Consider the following 6,000-nt stretch of genomic DNA (forward strand, 5'->3'; position numbering starts at 1 on the left):
ATTTTTAAACGGATTTGTTCAAATCTTCTTAAGTTTGCAGGATTTTTGGGTTTTCGACTAGAGCCATTCTTGGGTTCACTCCCTAGGGTGAACCAATATGATTTCATTATTTCAAATTCGATATCTTTTAAAAAAGAAAACAAAATATTCTCAAATTATATTATGTTTTTAAAATAAAAAAGTAAAAAAAAAATAATAGTTACAGAAAAAAAAGAATTAAAAAAAAATATTTTTAATGTTCTCAACAAAACACTAAACCCTAAATCCTAATCCCTAAACCCTAAACCCTAAAATCTTGGATAAACCCTAAACCCTTGGATAAACCCTAAACCCTTGGGTAAACCCTAAACCCTTGGGTAAACCCTAAACCCTTGGGTAAACCCTAAACCCTTGGATAAATCCTAAACTCTAAATAAAAGACACTAAAACCCTAAACGCTTGAATGTTTAGTGTATAGTGATTTTGATTTAGAGTTTAGGATTTATCCTGGAGTTTAGGATTTATTCTAGAGTTTAGGGTCTATCCAAGGGTTTAGAATTTAGGATTAAGGGTTTAGGAATTAGAATTTAGGGTTTAGGTTTTAATATTATGCTGACGACATAAATTTTTTTTTTTTGTAATTATTACTATTTTTTTTTACCTTTTACTTTTAAAAACATAATATAATTTGACAATATTTTGTTTTTTTTTTTAAAAGATATCGAATATAAAATAAAACAATCATATTGGTTGGTGAACCTAAAGGTTCATCCTAGGAAGTGGACCTAAGAATAAGTCTTTCGACTACCTTTTAAATTTGGATCAGATTCCAGATAATCTAGCTATACAAAATCCGTTCGGATATTTTTCTTTGACTGAATACAAACTCAAGTTTTTTTGGGCTTAGGTTTCAGATCTAATCTTAGGTCAGTTACACATTCTCACGCATGTCAAAAGTACAAATCTATACTATACTAAAAGCAGCATATACTCAATGGTGAAGCCCTCCACGTCTGCACTAAAAATCATCCAATAAAAAGATTATATTTTGACATGTCAGACAGCTATCCATTGAAGAAATTAATTGGGCTTTTCTATCCACTTTTTCTCGACGATGACTATCTCTTTTCTCAAAAACTGTAGGCGATCAAGCATCTATGCATTTATGATATGCCATCCGCTCAAGCTTTAAATCGGGTATTCATGCTGCATAAAAACACCAGTAAGTCTTTCATCCTCATCTGCAAATTTTTTTTGGTTTGATATGCAGTGAGAATTTGTTTTGCTTCAGATCTAAGAAGGCTCCGCATAATGATTTTGTCGGCCCCAGTTTAATCCCTTTTGATCTCATCCTATTCTGATTATTTTATGAAATCTGATGCAGGCTCTTCAAAAAGAAAAAAAAAACGTCAATTCTTCGAACGATTCACTTTGGACGTTTTGTTCTTAACCTTTTTCTCTGACAATTTTTGTGAAAATCTGATGTTATAACTTATAATGTTGTGGGGATAAGGGATGGGGAAATTAACAGCAAGTCTTAGTAAGAAATTGACTTACAGATGGTGAACAAGTTCAAACATTCCAAGGCAGAACAAAACCACTTTGGCCTCGAAATTACCTTCTTCCCAACTTAATATCCACTGCAACCCAATCGCAGGAAAAGTAATTGCTTATAGATTCAGATCAGAACTGATTTGTAGGATATGACGATGATGGAATGTTTATAGGTGCTATATAGGTTATTGATTACTGGGTAACTAGGTTTTAATGGTGGCAAGAATTTTCCTTTAAAATTGTTGTAGGATATGTTCTTTCACATATTAATTGTTTTTGGATTGGTTAGATCAATATGATTTGGTTTCCTTAAGTTTCTACTGTTGTTCCTGGTGCACGTTAGTCATTCTAAAAATTTTAAGAGGCTTCACTTGAAAGAACGTCCTAAACTGTTCCCTTCTCTAAAAGTAAGAGTCACTTGCAAAACAGAAGGCTGTAGTTCAAGCTTGGATCACTCCTAAACTTTCCAATGGATTCTTATGTGCTATTATTCCTCACACGCCTTACGAACAGAGAAGAAGGCTTATGGGTTCTTCTTGGAAATTCAAACAATATCTGTTACTTTCAGAAGGTTAGTTTCATGGATGAGTCCGAAGCTATACACACTTCTTCGAGTGCTATTTTTTGGACAATAGAAAGCAAGCGTCAGGCAAAGAACAAGGAAGTTAGAGAAGGTTGGAAGCCTGTCAAGATTAGTTATGAGGAAACGCTTTGAACCTGCAGAAAATACTTATAATTTGACTTGCTTATGAGTTCTGCTTAAGAGATGCTTGGATCAGTTGTGATACAAAATACACAACTGAGTTGAGTATTTGAAAAGAACCAGTGATTTGGACTTTGGAGGGTGAAGTTGCAGAAGAAGGTATGGAGGAGGAAAAAAAAAAAGATGATAATAAATAGAATTATGGAAGCAAATATAGCGAGACTTAGAAGATAAGAAGAAAGATCAAAGAAAATAAACAAGATGGGGTTGAGTTCCACAGAGCGAGATGGGGTTGAGTTCCAAAGAGCAGGATGGATGTTGAGAAACGAGGTGTTAAACTTTCACCGTAGATTTTGCCTCCAAAATTTATACTCTGATACACAAACTCAAACACTTTAGGCTGTCTTTAGCCTGTTATTTGTTTTTCAGCTGCTTTCGTAGTCGTTTTGGATTTTGATGTTTTGGACATTCGTCGACTCTCCAAGTTATGTCTTGATTTGACTCTCCTAAGCTTTACTGTAAAATAAGTTAATGCTTCCTGTCTCGGTTAGTTATGTGGCTTTGGATGTAATTAAAGGTTTTACTGGATACAGAGGCTGTTATGGGACCTAGGTGGTTACGTCACTGTTACAGCAGAAAATTAATACAAGGTTGACATAACGTTACACTTGAGCAACAATAGCAAAAAAATATGAGAAAAAGGTAACAGATCCACATTTTGTGGTTAAAAACAGCTACTTTCATAAAATATTGAATGTCAAAAAAAAAAAAAACACATTTCTCACAAGAACCAAAAAAACGTTGTCCACAAGCATTAATCTAAAAATATTTAAAGATGAAATAACCACATTACTTAACCATATAATATAAAAAGGTAAAATGTTCTGCTCACATAGTTTCCCATGTGAGCATTGCTTCTTCCTGGCTCCTGCTGCGAAGTCAACAGGTACCTTATGCCTTCTCAATTCTTCTTATCGATTCATTTGACGTCGATTTAAAGAAAGCTCCAATGATTAAGTAAAATCTAGGGTTTCAAATCTACCGTCTCTATGTTGCCAGCTTTCATAAAGAAATCTACCATCTCTTCCGCAAGATTCCTATGGGTTTTTCGGATTGTAAATACAAAGGTGTATTTCTATGCCCAACTAACTATCCAGGATCAAAAACCAATAACATCAGTTGACTGCTTACAAACTTCTTTATATTTTGGACAAATCACATTACATTCACTAATTTCAACTTTTCATTTTATAAATGGGGAGTATGTAGATTTCTGCATTGTACTTAGACATTTGAGAATTTTGGAAAAAACGTCACTATTATATTCGAAAAGGTAAACCCTTCAAATAAAAAGAATTCGAAAACGTGTTCGAAAAAGAATTAAACATCACAAAAACGTATTCGTTTATGTAGTTTGTCTCTATTTTTTCAAATTTGCTTTTGGTATACAAATTAACTCTTTAAAAATGATATAAATTAAACTAAATATATATATATATATATATCTCTTAAAACACTAAAAGTTCTAAATATATGTCAAACATAAAATAACAATAATCAAAAGTACTCTCAAACACTTTTACAAAAAAGATCTCTCTAATATATATAAGGGATTCATTTACAAAATTAAAAGTTTTTACTCTATATTTGTAAAGATTTACCACCACCTATAAAATATGTCAAATAAATATCATATTTTTATACCATTAAGTTAAATAAAAACAATTTTTAGAAACTGAGAAGATATATTAATATTTATGAATTGTCTCATATTTCTCTTCTTTTAATTATTTAGCTCAAATATATTAATACAATATTCAATATAATAATAGCGTAAAGATTCTTAATAGGTTTCTTTTGTTACATTTTTCTCTTTTAGTGATAGTGCATCATCTACATATACACTATATCATTTAATATTTTAATTTAGAAATGAAAATAATTATAAATATATTTAAAATAAATATGAGATAACATTTATATTTTCAATTATTTTAAAATAATAATATATAAACTACATATATTTTATATCATCTAATGTTTAACTAATGAAATCTAGATATCCATATAAATATGATTGCACCATAAAAATATGAATGCCATATATATAAATATATATATTTTCAACAATTTAGAAATGAATATATGTCATTTTCATTTTCAATAATTGATATAAAAAGCCATCATCATTTTAGTTAGTTAATTATATATGAGAAATCTAAAAGGTAATTTCTCATTTTCATATAGTAAATTCTGATTTTATTCTAAACAGTAAAACTGTAATGTCAGAAAAATATTTTTTTGATAAAAATAAAATATAAGAACCGGCGCGTAGCGCCGGAATACCACTAGTAACAATAAAAACAACACGAGGTCCCGCTCTTGAATCTCCATGCTCCTAAATGTACAAAGTCCAAACATTTACAAGAGAAGAAACAATCTGTTAACTGTAGTAACTCAATCTATACACAAATCCAAACCAAAAGAATCATCAAGTAGTCCTTTTTTTTCTTTTCTCAGTATAAAAATGACCCAAAGAATCAAAGTTAGCAACAACAACAACACTTGTGTGGACGGTCGCTATGAAGAATGGTTGCAACAAGCAAGGACAAAGTTGTCCATGAAATGGTTGAGCTCAGCTGTATAAAGCTCTGGGTTACTCCTGAAATGGTCTACATGAGGTGAAGATATGAAGTTGCAGGCACGGACCTCGTGCCCTGCTTTCCTCTGCTCTACAATGAATGACTCAACTTGCCCCGCGGGTATAACTCTATCCGCAGAGCTGTAAATGTACAACTGTGGACATCTTGGTTGTGATGATGATAAAGTCTCTAGAACATCAGCTAGTCTCCTGTAACAGCACGAGTTTGTTTGGTTAGTGTGAAACATTGCATTTGCGTGATGAAAGGCGCCTTTTTGTGTGTGAGAGAGCTTTTACCTGTTTACTTTGGGAAGATTAAGAATCACCGCGAAGAACTTCTCCAGAATCATAAGCAAAGCTGTTTCTGTTGCAGCGGGTTTAGGCTCGGAGAAGTTTATACCGTGCTCCCATGTTGACTCAAATGACGAGCTTCCGGATCCTTTAGTGGCTACACTGTTTTTCTTCAAGAATGCGGCGGAGAAACCTGATGCCCATACCTGCGTTTACAAGCCAAATTAGTATCCAATCCATAAAGCTCAACTGAACAGTGCAGAGATCTATGACAGGAATAGCACCCAAACAGAACAACATTTAAGAAATCAGAACCATAATAAGCCTCCACAAGTTAAGTCTCATTTTATGGCTATATGACCATATAAAACAAGCTATGAATGCAAGAACCATCGCTTACAGTAGGATCAGCAGCAGCAACAGGAGCTGAGTCCACTATGCACCCTTTAACCCTTCCCATCAATGAAGAATCTTGCTTCTGAAACTTTTCCAAAATGGCTCCATAGGTTAACCATCCGGTGTTGCTGAAGGTATGAAAGACGGATTCTTCTGATCCTCTTCATCAACCAATCAGCACCAATGGTTAACCAGCGACTCAATGTTGTTCTCTCTGCTTTCCTCCAACTTGGTAGCTCATTATCTCATTCATGGGGAGAGTAAACGTGATGACATGATAACCCCTTGAAGTATACCATTCCGCATATTTCTTCATATGCTTCTGCTTCGATCCAAGCCACCCAAGCAAAACCACAACGGTCCTATTCTTCTCCAACGCACATCTCGAGGAACCAGAGGAGATCAACAGCATCAGTCTCAGGCAAATGCCACTTGT

The 6,000-nt window shown here is 33.4% G+C and overlaps 1 long non-coding RNA gene and 1 pseudogene across 1 annotated transcript; one reads left to right on the forward strand and one right to left on the reverse strand.

Moving 5' to 3' along the window:
* Nucleotides 1-800: 800 nt before the first annotated feature.
* On the forward strand, nt 801-2,739 carry LOC106428813. The gene is made up of 2 exons (XR_002664584.2): nt 801-1,201; nt 1,364-2,739. It is a non-coding gene; the product is annotated as an uncharacterized LOC106428813 (long non-coding RNA).
* A 1,777-nt stretch (nt 2,740-4,516) lies between these two features.
* Nucleotides 4,517-5,992, reverse strand: LOC125594319 (annotated as a pseudogene).
* Nucleotides 5,993-6,000: the final 8 nt, after the last annotated feature.

This window comes from Brassica napus, assembly GCF_020379485.1.
Source record: "Brassica napus cultivar Da-Ae chromosome A5 unlocalized genomic scaffold, Da-Ae chrA05_Random_43, whole genome shotgun sequence".
Lineage (NCBI taxonomy): Eukaryota > Viridiplantae > Streptophyta > Magnoliopsida > Brassicales > Brassicaceae > Brassica > Brassica napus.